The 14,403-nt window shown below is 48.2% G+C and overlaps 1 protein-coding gene across 2 annotated transcripts in view; it reads left to right on the forward strand.

The window, feature by feature from the left end:
• The window catches only part of OLFM2 (olfactomedin 2), a 75,508-nt gene that overhangs the window by 44,701 nt on the left and 16,404 nt on the right, over nt 1-14,403 (forward strand). The window lies entirely within an intron of this gene.

A 14,403-nucleotide genomic window follows, 5' to 3' on the forward strand; every position in this document is an offset into this window, starting at 1 on the left:
TGCAAAACTTGATGTAGAAGAAGCGTGCCTGGGGTGTCGTAGGAACAGTGAGGAGGCCTGTGAGGCTGAAACAGTGAGTGAGGGGGAGTGTAGAGGAGGTGAGGGCAGAGGGGTGACAGGGGCAGATTATGCAAGGCCTTGTGGGCTGTGGGAGAACTTTGCAATTTACAAGTGAGGGTGGGAGTCATAGAGGCTTCTGGTCAGAGGGAGAATAGGATCTGACTTACGCTTGTAGGTGGCCTCTATTTGCTGCAGGGGGGAATGCTCTGTGGGTGGCGAGAGTGGGATCTCGGGGACCAGGGCAGAGGTGACTGCACTAAGATGTCCATCCAGAGAGCAAAAAGTGCATAGATTCTGAGTGTAGAGAGGTAAAAGAAAAAGATGGGTTTTCCAGGTGGCGCCAGTGATAAAGAACCTGCCTGCCAATCCAGGAGATGCAAGAGATGTGGGTTCGATCCTTGGGTTGGGAAGATCCCCTGGAGGAGGGCATGACAACCCACTGCAGTATTCTTGCCTGGAGAATCCCATGGACAGAGGAGCCTGGATGGCTACAGTCCATAAGGTTTTGCGCAGAGTCAGACATGACTGAAGCGACTTAGCACACACACACAGGTAAGAGAAAGAGACATTTAAAGTTGTTTCTAAATGAATGCATTTAAGGGATTCATTCTTTAATTCCAGAAATGCTTATTGAGCACCTACTGGGTGCCAGGCCCCATTCTGGCTTGCAGATACAGCAACACAGAAAGCAATAAGCATCCTTTGGATGCTGCCCTTGGAACGCTGACAGCATCACGGGAGACAGACAAGAAACAAGATAAATTTTAATGTAGGGTCAAGGGGCAGTACATCTTATGCAATAAAATGCAGCACAGCAAGCCTTGGAAAGTGATAAGGACTGCACATTGTGGGCTGGGTGGACCGGGCAGAATTGGGGATACATTTTGAAGCAAGAGCTGTTCTCGGGATTAGCTGATGGATGGCCTGTGTAGGTGGAAATGACAGAACCTGGTGCCTGGGTGTGAAGATGAGCTTTGAAGGGACACTCACATAAATGCCCTCTCCTGTTGAATGCTCATTGTTTCTCCTCATCTTAGGTTGGGTTTGTGAGAAGCAGAACCCAAGACGGGGATTTGGAGCACATGACTAATTGTGAGTAGGGGGAGGGGTAAAGAGAAGTGGGACTAGGAAGGGGACTCAGGTACAGTGGCGTGATCCACAAGGATGGAGGAAGCTCTCGAATGTAAATTGCATTGCCTAGGGGTAGGCTTTGGCATCAATTAACCATTGGCTGCTCCTAGGGGTGGAGGAAGCCTCTGAGGCATCTCAGGCTTGTGGTAGCTCCCGAAAGCCAAGGGCAGGTCTCCAGAGAAGGTCAGCAGTGCTAGCTCTGAGCTTCCACTCTCAGCATCTGTGGGGCGGGTGTGCCCCATTATAAGGAGATCTGGGCAGAGCCCCAAGAACATCTACACCCCCAGGCTCTAACAAAGAGGGTCACGGGAACACCAGGCATTTATGCCAATCACACCGCAGATGTCTGACACCAGAACCCGTTCTCAGCTCTCTTGGGATAAAAATCAGGCCAACTTGGCACTGGGGCTCCCCTGACACAGCTGAGATCCTTTCTGGATTCATTAACTGCCGGAGGCTCAGCCCTCCGCTTCCCAGACTTGCCTAGACATTCCAGAAGGGAGCTGTGAGGAAGAGATACAGCCCAGAAGCAGTTCTGAATAGCTCACCTCATTCTCCCATGGTCCTAGAGGAAGGCACTGCCATCACACCCATTTGGCAGATGCAGAAACGGTGGCACAGAGTAGTTGAATCACTTGCCAAGGTCACATAGCTAGAAACTGGAGGAGCCAGGATCTGAACTCAGGTCTTCATGGTCTGGGATCTTTGTGCTTCTGAGACACATTCAACTGCCTTAGACCCCATGTGTGTTAGTCACTCAGTCTCCAGGCAGGAATACTGGAGTGGATTGCCATCCCCTTCTCCAGAGGATCTTCCTGACCATGGGATTGAACCCAGGTCTCTTGCAGTGCAGGCAGATTCTTTACTATCTGAGCCACCAGGAAGCCCACCTTAGAGCCCATGTGTGTGTGCTGTGTGCTAAGTTGCTTCAGTGGTGTCTGACTCTTTGCAATCCCAAGGACTGTAGCCCGCCAGACTCCTCTGTCCATAGGATTAGCCAGACAAGAATACTGGAGTGGGTTGCCATTTCCTTCTCCAGGGGATCTTCCTGACCCAGGGATTGAACTCATGTCTTTGGCATCTCCTGCATTGGCAATGGGTTCTTTACCACTAGCACCACCTGGGAAGCCCTTGGACCCCATGATCCCTTCGAAACCTGAAACCCCTGCCTTCACCTGAGAAGGGATGGGAAGAAGGGAGGAAATCCCTGAGAGAATAGAACAGACAGTGTATGGAGGGTAGGAGAGAAGGAGGTCATCTGGAGGACTCAGAGTACGTAGGAGGCATTCATTTGTCCATTCATTTGTTCATTCATGTCCTGATGATGCCTGCCTATCTGTCCAGCATGTGCTGGTCCTGGGGCCACAGCGGGAAAGAGCACCTAGTTCTGCTCTTTTAGAGCTCACAGCCTGAAAGAGCACGCAGACACTCACCCGGGCAAGAAAAACTATGAGATATAAGAACCTTGTAAGAAGGGAGGGGTGGGGACTTTGGAGACACACACAGAGGGGACCTTGACCCATCTGCAGAGATGGGGAGGCTTTTCGGGGGTGGTAATGTTTCAGAGGTGGCCTTCCCAGGTGGTAAAGAATCTGCCTGCCAATGCAGGGGATGCAGGTCGACCCCTGAGTCAGGAAGATCCCCTGGAGAAGGAAACAGCAACCACTCCAGTATTCTTGTCTGGGAAATCCCATGGACAGAGGAGCCTGGCAGGCTACAGTCCACGGGGCTGAAACAGTCAGACATGACTTAGAGACTAAACACCAACCATGTTTACTCTGAACCCTGAAGGATGCAGAGATTTTGGACAGTCCTGGGGTAGCTGGTAGACGGCAGAGTAGAAACACCAGCCTCTCTACAGTGCCACAGAATTTGGTTCGTAATTCCAGCTCTACTACTTAATTTACAGAGCAAGCAGCACCACTTCAAGGTCTTAAAAATTATTGTACAAACGTTTATTGAGCACCTGTGAAGTGAAAGTTGCTCAGTCATGTCTGACTCTTTGTGACCCCACAGACTATACAGTCAATGGAATTCTCCTTCACGGGAATGTAAAATACATTATAGTCAATAATATTATAATAACTTTGCATGGGCACAGATGGTAACCAGGTTTCACATGGTGGTCATTTCACAACATATAAAAACATCTAATCATTATGTTGTATATTTGAAATGAGTGTAATATTGTAAGTATATATATTTCAATAAAAAATAATGAAATGAAAAAAAAAAAAGGAATTCTCCAGGCCAGAATACTGGAGTGGGTAGCCCATTCCTTTCTCCAGGGGATCTTCCCAATCCAGGGATCAAACCCAGGTCTCCCACATTGCAGGTGGGTTCTTTACCAGCTGATTGCCACCAGGGAAGCCCAAGAATACTGGAGTGGGTAGCCTATCCCTTCTCTAGGGGATCTTCCCAACCCAGGAATCAAACCAGGGTCTCCTGCATTGCAGGCAGATCCTTTACTAACTGAGCTATGAGGGTTATTGAGCACCTACTATGTGCCAAGTGCTATTCTAGGCACTGGGAACATGGTCGTGACCAAGACATAAGGTCCTTGTATTTGTACACTTCTTCCCTAGTGCGTCATACACTACACCAGCCAACAAATATAGTTTGATATCCGCTGTCACAAATGCCAGGCAGAGAGTTGGGGACTGAGAAAGTCTCCTTCATAGTTAAGAGTCACCTAAGTTTAATGTGGCGGATAAGGGACTAGTCTCCAAAATTTACAAACAGCTTACGATACTTAACAGCATCAAAACAAAGAGCCCACTCAAAAAATGGGCAGAAGATCTGAATAGACATTTCTCCAAAGAGAACATGCAGATGGCCAACAGGCACATGACAATATGTTCAACATCGCTGGTTATTCGAGAAATGCAAATCAAAACTTCAATGAGACATCATCTCACACCAGCCAGAATGGCTATCATCAAAAAAAATCCATAAAGAACAAATGCTGGAGAGGGTGTGAAGAGAGGGGAGCCCTCCTTCCCTGTTGGTGGGAATGTAAATTGGTACAGCCACTATGGAGAACAGTATGGAGGTTCCTTATAAAACTGAAAATAGAGCTGCCAATGACCCTGCAATCCCATCCTGCACATATTCCAGAGAAAAACATGATCTGAAAGGATACATGCATCCCAGTGTCCACTGCATTGGCTGTTTACAATAGTCAAGACGTAGAAACAACCTAAATGTCCATGGACAGAGGAATGGATAAAGAAGGTGTGGGGGGTGTGTGTGTGTGTATGTATATATATATATATATATATATATATATATATATATGTATGTATGTATGTATATATATAATGGAATATTACTCAGCCATTAAAAAAATAAAATAATGCCATTTGCAGCAACACGGATGGATCTAGAGAGTGTCATACTAAATGAAGTAACTCAGACAAAGGAGAAATATCATGACATCTCTTATATGTGGAATCTAAAAAGAAGTAGTACAAATGAACTTACTTACAAAACAGAAAGAGACTCACAGACTTAAAAAATGAACGTACGGTTGCTGGGGGGAATGGATAGTCAGGGAGTTTGGGAAGGTTATGTACCACTGCTACATTCATAATGGATAACCAACAAGGACTTATTGTATTAGTACATGGAACTCTGCTCAGTGTTACCTGCCAGTCTGGATGGGAGGTTTAGGGGAGAGTGGACACATGTATATATATGCTGAGTCCCTTCACTGTTCACCTGAAACTACCACAACATTGTTAATCAGTTATACCCCAATACAAAATAAAAAATTTAAAGTTTGAAGGAAAAAAGTCACCTTCTTGGGGAATTTCCCAGTGGCCCAGTGCTTAAGACTCAATGCTTTCATTGCCAAGGGCGTGGATTTGATCCCTGATTGGGAAATTAAGAGCTCGCATGCTGCATGGTGTGGCCAATAAAATGAAAGGAAAATTCAACAAGAAAAATTAAAAAAAAAATTTTTTTAAATCACCTCCTCAAGGAAGCCTTCCCTGATTACCTCCCTTAAAGAACAATCACTGTTCCTTCAAAGACTTATTATTGTGAGGCATAAAATGGGACATTTGACTGGAGCAGAATTTAGAAAGAGGCAGCCTGGGCTCTGAGTTAGGTACCCTTACCTTGCTCTTGGTATCTGAGGGAAATTGACCCCTGAAAACTACATTTCCCAGGTTCCCTTGCTCACTGGCTTCCTGTTAGGTTTGGCCAATGGGAAGCCGTGGTAGGAGTTGTAAGTGGGAGGAAAACAGAAGTCAGGGGATTTCTGTCCCTGTTACTTAGCTGCAGTAGTGATCTTGTGTCCCTTCCTTGGGTCTAGCTCTAGTAACCCCCTTTGCCCTGCAAACCTTGCAGCTTATTACAATTGCTATTCTTCTGATCACTTTCCCTTCCCCACCTCCCTCATCCAGCCCTTCTGGGTCCTTGGCACCACACTCCCCATATTAAATTTTCTCCATGGAACCATCTAGTGTGGCTACTGTCTCCCAACAGACTGATGGCATGTCAGGTTCTGCTACTTTCCTCCCTGACCTTTGACTTAGGACACCCCCTGCACCCCACAACTGTTGTGAGATGAAAGGAGACAACCCTATCAGGGGGTGACCTTCCATAGTTCTGTTTTTTCTTTTAATATTGTTTTGTTTTTGCTGTGATTACTTTTAGGATTATCTTTAATTTATAGCAAGGGATTTGTGTGTGTATGCTTAGTTGTGTCCGACTCTTTGCAACCCCAAGGACTGTAGCCCACCAGGCTCCTCTATCCAGGGAATTTTCCAGGCAAGAATACTGGAGTGGGTTGCTATTTCCTACTTCAGGGGATCTTCCCCACCAAGGGATTGAACCCAAGTCTCTTGTGTCTCCTACATTGACAGGCGGATTCTTTACCACTTCACCACCTGGGAAGGCCCCCGCCTTTTTAAAATTAAGTAATTTGGCTGCACTGGGTTGCAGGATCTTTCATTGTAGCACACGGACTCTCTAGTTGTGATGCGTGTGCTCAGTAATTGCATGGGCTCAATTGCTCTTAGTTCTGAGATCAGGGATCAAACCCATGTTCCCTGCATTGCAATGCAGATTCTTAACCACTGGACCACCAGGGAAGTCTCCTTCCACAGTTCTTATCACTCATGGTTTGAAGCTCTGTGTGCCACTCACCTCCACTACAATCCTAAGAGGTGGGTGCTGCTGTTGGCCCTGTTTTAAAGATGGGAAACTGAGGCACAGTGAGGTTCAAGTTGCTTGCTGAAGGTCATGTGGCTAAGAGGTGACTCTGGGAATTTCCTCAGGCATAGATGTGCATGCATAATGCCTCCCAGGTGGCTCTAGTGGTAAAGAATCTGCCTGCCAATGGAAGAGATGCAAGAGACTCGGGTTCAACTCTGGGTTGGGAAGATGCTTTGGGGAAGGAAATGACCACCCATTCCAGTATTCTTGCCTGGAGAATCCCATGGACAGAGGAGCCTGGCAGGCTACAGTCCATAGGGTAAAAAAGAGGTGGACACAACTGAAGCGACTTAGCATGCACGCACGCACATGGATGGCACTTGGCAAGGCTGATGATAATGTTAACCATTCCATATGAGGCCGGATCTCTGGTGAGTGCAGGTGATGCTGAAACTTCACTTTGGACGGACGTAGGAGCCAGCGGCCACAATGCATGCTGATTGAAGGCCCTTCCGAGACCCGCCACCTGGCAGAACAATCCCCGGGCTCCTGCTGGCTCCTGTCCCAGCCCCGGAGGAGAGGGTGCAAAGGGCCTCTCTGTAGCAGCTTTGGCTGGGAGCAGCTGCTTCGTGCTTAGCCAGGATCGATTTCCCTTCAAGTGGCCCGTTCTCGCTAACAAAGGGCTCCGGTGACCCTGGTGGCCAGCACTGCCTCCTCCCCTTTCTGAGCGGAGGATGTGCCTTGTGGCTGGGGCTGTTTTTTCTGAGATCTATTTCTTTGAAAGCTCTGGAAAACTCCAAAGCAGGGGCTGAGTCAGCCCCTTGATGTGCTCAGTTGAATCTTGCTGGTGGATTTTTTCTGCCTCTCTCTCTCACTCTGGCTGATCCACCCTCAACCATCTTCCTGACCAGACCTTTTCCCTGCTCACACATGGTCATGGGCTGAACAGTTCTCCCCCTCCTCCCTCACTGCAAACAGATTCATATATTTGTTTTGTTTGTGGCTGTGCTGGATCTTCGTGCCTGACAGCTTTCTCTAGTTGCGGTGCTCAGGATTCTCGTTGTGGTGACTTCTCTTGTTGTGGAGCTCGGGCTCAGTAATTGCCCCTTGGCATGTGAAACCTTCCTGGACCAGGGATTGAACCTGTGTCCCCTACATTGGCAGGTAGGTTTTTAATCCCTGGACCACCAAGGAAGTCCTGCATCAGTACTATGCTTAGTGCTGTAGTACAAGTGGGGAAATGGAGGCCCAGAGTGGTTAAGTCATTTGCCCAAGGTCACACAGCAGAGCTGAGTGGAACTCAGGCAACCCGGCTGCAGAGTTGGCACCCTAAATGACCATGCTCTGTTGCCTCACCTTGGCTGGGGGAATTGAATGCCCATCTTTGAAACCCTGGAATATGTATCCAAGGTGTAACCAAATGATCAAAGCTTTGGATCCCAAATTAACTTGCCACCCCCAGAGGCGCCCACGGAGCCTCCAGAAGTCAGTTGCAGACAGTGCTGATGCTTGGCTGTCTCTGTGAGTTATTAGCCAGCAGATCATCACCTCCTGACTGCACTGTCCAGCCTTCAAGGCCTCCCTCCCTTCATCCCTCGCCCAGGAGCCTCATAGCGAATGCCTCCATTTTGTGCCAGGGCGTCCCTGGCTCCTAGCGTGAAATTCCTGAGCCAGCCACGGAAGATCAATTTCCCCCATGACGACCTTTTCTACGCACCGCCGCATTGATTTCAGGAATCCAACCTCAGCCAATGGGCCCATCCCCCACAGCGGGGACTGTTGGCGGCAAATTTATGCCCAGGCCAGAAATTGAATTCCTGTAAGTCAGGAGAAGTGTCGGAAAAGCTCACCCAGGCTCATTTTTACTTCTGACAAACTTCGGGTGAGAGATTAAACCTGGCTCGGTGTCTTTCAGCTGCAGGGACCATGGTTGCGGGGTTGGTTGAGGGGAGCAAGATGACCTCGACGTGTACATTTTTCTTCCATTCCCTGGCTTCACCTTGGCCTCCCAGAGCTGAGAAATAAAAAAACAGCCAGACTCCCAACTGCTTGGCTTAAGGGCATTCCCATTTCTGACTAACTAATGTTAAAAAGGTGCACGCTGTGTGTACCCAAAGGCACGTCTCTTGGTCCCTGTGGCAAATATTGAGCCATTCAGAGGGATGGGAAATAAAACTTCTAATTCATTTCTGGGTTTCCCAGGTGGCTTAGTGGTAACGAATCTACCTGCCAACGCAGGAGACACAGGTTCGATCCTTGGGTTAGGAAGATCCCCTGGAGAAGGAAACGGCAACTCAGTCCAGAATTCTTGCCTGGGAAATCCATGGACAGAGGAGGCTGGTGGGCTGCAGTCCATGGGGTCAAAAAAGAGTTAGACACAATTTAGCGACTAAACAACAACAATAACAATTTATCTCCATCACCAGCCATGCCGCTGTTTACACCGGGTCCTGAGGCTGCTTCAGCCTCGGTAAACTTTGCAAGGTTCTTCTAATTAAGCTTCTTCGGGTGACAGAGAGGACATCAAAATGTGGATAATTCCATAGTTCCCTCACCCCTCCACTCTGCCCCTGCCTGAAAGCTGGGGAGGGAGAAACAGAGAAATCAAATGATGGCACTGGCAAGGAAGAAACCTCCGTCTTGCTAGAAAGATCTCTCTCACATGCCTTTAAAAATGAGACATCTGATGCAGACGTAGTCACTTCCCTTTGGTACAAAAGCCCCTAAATATTAAAGAAATAAATCCTTGATGTCTACAAAGAAAGGATCAAAAACGAACCTTTCTGAAAGGAGAAGAGCTTTTATTTCTCTGTGAACTTTTCTAGATCTAGCCTCTGGCAGGAATGCCTGTGGAACATGGAGTGCGGAAGATACAGAAATAAATGACTGTCATTCACGTGTTCATTCATTCAGGAAGTGTCTGTGCAGCAGCTACTGCGTGCTAGGCATCAGGCTGGGAGCCAGGGAAACCTCAGGGAGAAATTAGAACCTGGTTCCTGCCCCTTCAAAGCCAGTGGGACCTGCTACAGAATCTCTGATCAGTAGTCGTCAAAACTGCCAAGGTCATGAAAATCGAGGAAAGATGGAGAAACTATGACAGACCAGAGATTAAGGGGGTACTACAAGTAAATGCAGTGTGGGATCCTGGACGGGAGTCTGGACCAGAAAATGGACATGAGTGGAAAAACTGGTGTGTGTGTGCTCAGTCGTGTCCGACTCTTTGTGACCCCATGGACTGTAGCTCGCCAGGCTCCTCTGTCCATGGGATTCTCCAGGCAAGAATACTGGAGTGGGTTGCCACTTCCTTCTCCAGGGGATCTTCCTGACCCAGGGATCAAACCTGGGTCTCCTGCATCATAGGCAGATTCTTTGTTGTCTGAGCCACCAGGGTACCCCTGGAAAAACTGGAGGCATCTGAGTAAAGTCTGGAGTTTAATGAGTGATGCACCTGAACTGGTTTCTTAGTTGTGACAAATGTCCATGAGTATGTAATAGATTAGCAACAAGGGAAATTGGGTGAGGGGTGTATGTAAGCCCTCTCTTTACAACTTTTTTGTAAATCTAAAATCCTTCCAATATAAAAAGTTTATTTTTAAAAAGTCAGCAGGAAGGACTTCCCTGGTGATCCAGTGGTTAAGACTCCACTCTTCCAATGCAGAGGGCAAGGGTTTGATCTCTGGTCGGGGAACTAAGAGCCCACATGCCTCACAGCATGAGTGCGTGCTAAATTGCTTCAGTTGTGTCCGATTCTGCGACCCCATGAACTGTAGCCTGCCAGGCTCCTCTGTCCAAGGAATTCTCCAGGCAAGAACACTGGAGTGGGTTGCCATTCCCTCCTCCAGGGGATTTTCCCAACCCAGGGTTCGAACCCATATCTCTTACATCTCCTGCACTGGCAGGTGGGTTCTTTACCACTTGTGCCACCTGAGAAGCCTGAATAAAATAAAATAATATATAAAAAGTTAAACAGTCAGCAGGGGACCTAAGACAGTTCTAGAACAGTGCTGTTTCAATTTGTTGTTTTTCAATTGCTCACTCGGGCAGGTCCGACTCTTTGTGACCCCATGGACTGCAGCACACCAGGCCTCCCTGTCCATCACCAACTCCCGGAGCTTGCTCAAACTCATGTCCATTAGGTCAATGATGCCATCCAACCATCTCATCCTCTGTCGCCCCCTTCTCTTCCTGCCCTCAGTCTTGCCCAGCATCAGGGTCTTTTCCATGAATTGATATAAAAACTCCCACTGACTGGACATTCACAATGTACCACACACTGTGACTAACTCTTGACATGTACTAATTCATCATTTTGACAAGAATTTTGAGAAGCCTGGCCATTATGATCCCAACTTTTAGATGAGGAAGCAGAGGGGCGAAGAAAGGCACAGAGGGGTTAAGCTACTTGCTCAAGGTCACACAGGAAGGAGTGGATCAGAATTGGGGCTGAAGCAGCCTGTACTGATGAACTCTATAGCCGCCTGTTCATGCACAGGTATTTAGTGAGCAGCTAAGGTATCTTAGAGGCTGGTAAGAGAAACAGAACTCTTTTAGGGCTTTCAGGGATCTTAATTCAAGCAATTGGTTTAGTTTTATTTGTTTACTTTTTGGCTGCTTGGCATGCAGGATCTTAGTTCCGTGACTAGGGATTGAACCTGTGTCCCCTGCATTGAAAGCTTGGAGTCTTAACCGCTAGCCCACCAGGGATGTCTCTTTCCATCCCATCTCTGCTGAGAGGATGCAAATATGTATCTCCAGCCAAACCCTCTCTCTTCCTCACCCCAACTACCTAACTTGGCGTTTCCACGTGGAGGTGGTCAGAGTCCTGTGGACTCTGTCTTTATTTTTTATTTTTATTTTTTGCCTTTGCCGAGCAGCATGCAGGATTCTGGTTCCCAGACCAGGGATCAAACCTGTGCCCCCTCTAGTGGAAGCTCAGAATCTCAACCACTGGGCCACCAGGGAAGTCACAGGCTGTGACTTGTGTAAAACACAAGAATCTGCCCATTTTCTGTCTCCATTCCACATGCCCTGGGGCAAGCCCTCACACCAGAATGACTTTGGAGTAAGCAGCATGTTCAAAGGCCTGGGGTGATAAAGAGCTCAGGAGGCGCTTGGGGATCTGAAAGAAAGATGGTAAGGCTCAGGAGACTCAAGTGAAGGTCTGTTTCCTCCCAGAGGGGTCTTCTCAAATGGGGTGTTCTTAAGGGTTGGAGACAGAGAAGAACTTGTCCTCTATCGATGCAAACTGCTATGAGGACTGGAGTGGCCCTTGTATGGTAGCCTGGATGCAGAGCTCTGCTCATAAACCCTACTCTTGGGGCTATCCATGGGGATTCGAGGTGATTCCAACAGTCTGGGCCACACTCCAAGGGAATGGACTGTGTTTGTAAATTTTTGCACAAGGCAAGCCCTCTCCACACCTTCCCTGGACCCCAAGGAGGGCAGTCAGTCAAACTCAGAGACCTGTGTCTCTTCTCATCCCAAGAAAGTCTGTTCCATTCATTTTTGGCCCCCATTGGCACTGTAATATCAGAGCCTAGGATCCAGGAATATGTGTGTGGACTGGGGCCCAAGGGGCACTGGGGGGTCTTCTGCCATGGCTTGGGTGGCTTCAAGAGGGGGAGAGGTTGTGTGTGCCAGCCTGAGTAGCCTCTCAGGGTGAGATGGGTAATCTGCATTGGAAAGATATGAAAGAATAAATGAATCAGGGGCTTCCCTGGTGGCTCAGTGGTAAAGAATCCACCTGCTAGTATGGGAGATGCAAGTTCGATCCCTGCTCTGGGAAGATCCTACATGCCTCGGAGCAAGTAAGTTCTGTGTGCCACGACTGAGCCTGTGCTCTAGATCCTAGGAGCCACAGCCACTGAAGCCTGCATGCCCTAGAGCCCGTGCTCTGCAAGAAGAGGAGCCGCCACAATGAGGAGCCTGCACACCTCAGACAGAGAGCAGCCCACACACCTCAGATAGAGAGCAGCCTGCACACCTCAGACAGAGAGCAGCCTGCACACCTCAGATAGAGAGCAGCCCCTGCTTGCTGCAACTATAGAAAAGCCCACACAGCAATGAAGACCCAGCACAGCCAAAAATAAATAAATAAGATTATATTTACAAAAAAGACTAAATGAATTGGGAATTCCTGCTGGTCCAGTGGTTGAAACTTGGCACTTTCACTGTCGAGGGCCAGGATTCCATCCCTGGTGGGGGAACTAAGATCCTGAAAGCTAAGTGGTATGGCAAAAAAAAAAAAGTGAATGAATGAATGGATTTATAGCCGCCCTCCTCCCCACATGCCATCCCAGCCCTTCCCTTGGCTGCAGGCTCTCACCAGCCAGGCCCCAGCTGCTCAGACTGAGGGAGATCCTCGTTCTCCATCTCAGCACGGGTGAGCTGATGTCTTCTTTAAAGCCTGTCAAGCTTATCACTCAGGGGGGATTTGCCCAATACCGCTAGGTTTGACAGGGGCAGCCTGCTATTATCTCAAGCCCTCCAGAGGGACTCAGGACCCGTCACGGCTGAGACGAGGCAGACAAGCATGTCCCTGATCATTCATCATGGCCCTGCGCCATCCCCAGAGTCAGAGGGGAGCCTCGGCAGCCTCCGTGACTGCCTCAGCCGATCTACCGTTTGATCTCAGCCAGTCCCTCCCTGGAAGAGATGGAAACCCATTTGGTGGCGGAGGGGAAATGCATGGTGGGTCTGTAAGGACGTTTGCTCTCTGACTCACCAGCCCATCAGCATCTAGTTACTCAGTATTGATCATGGCAGGGCCAGGGGATTCAGCAGTGACCAAAGCAGACAGAGCTCCCTATCTCCATGATATTTTCTGTCTGAGAACAGAGGTAGGCTTTGAGCCAGTGGTCACACCCAAGAGGTCCCAATGGCCATTTTTTAAAATTGTTATTATTATTTTATTTTGAAAGGATATGATTTTATTTATTTATTTTTTTGCTGTGCTGGGTCTTCATTGCTGCTTGGGTAAGCTCTAGTTGCAGCTTCTCACTGCAGTGACTTCTCTTGTTGCGGAGCATAAGGGCTCGAAGGCTTCAGTAGTAGCAGCTCTTTGACTCTAGAGCACAGGCTCAGTAGTTGTGGCGCAGGAGTTTAGTTGCTCCGTGGCATGTGGGATAAGATCCCTAATCAGGGATGGAATCTGTTTCCCGCATTAGCAGGTGGATTCTTTGCCACTGAGCCACCAGGGAAGCCCTTAATTCCTTTGTTTTTCTTCCCCCGCCCCCATATTTATTTGTTTGGCCTCATTGAGTATTAGTTGCCCTGTGGTATGTGGGATCTTAGTTCCCTAACCAGGGATCAAAACCAAGTTCCCCGCATTGCAAGATGGATTCTTAACCTCTGGACCATGAGGGAAGTCCCCCCAGTGGCCATTGTGATCAGGGCTTGAAGGAGGACAGGGGAGCTGCAGTGTGGTGATGAGGACCGTGGAGACAAATGGTCGTGTTAGAATCTCAACTCATCAAAGGCGAATAATGACAGTCCTGTCTAAGTGCCGTGGTGAGAACTCCATCAGTTAAAGCATGCAGAGTGCTTAGAACAGTGCTTGACATACACTAAGAAGAAATAGAAGTATTAGGGGAAAAAAAGGCACAGGATGCCTGAGAGTTGGCTAGGATGGGGAAGGGACAGTGGAGGCTGCTTTTGGAAGAGACATTTATGCCTGAGCCCTAATGGGGAAGGGTTAGCCTAGCCATGAGATAGGGCAAGGTTAAAAATCGTTTTTTTCTTTTTCAATTTCTTGGCCATGCTGCATGTCATGTGGGTTCTAAGTTCCCTGACCAGTGGTCCAACCCATACCTCCTGCAGTGAAAGCTCAGAGTCCTAACCACTGGAGTGCCAGGGATCTCCCCGGCAAGAGTTCATTTTTAAAAAAAAATTAAATTTATTTTTTAATTGAAGGGTAATTGCCTTGCAGAATTGTGTTGGTTTCTGCCAAATATCAACATGAATCAGCCATAGGGTATGATTCCCTCCCTCTTGAAACTCCCTCCCACCTCCCTCCCCATCCCACCCCTCTAGGTTGTTACAGACCTCCGG

Source organism: Bos indicus x Bos taurus, chromosome 7, assembly GCF_003369695.1.
Source record: "Bos indicus x Bos taurus breed Angus x Brahman F1 hybrid chromosome 7, Bos_hybrid_MaternalHap_v2.0, whole genome shotgun sequence".
NCBI lineage: Eukaryota > Metazoa > Chordata > Mammalia > Artiodactyla > Bovidae > Bos > Bos indicus x Bos taurus.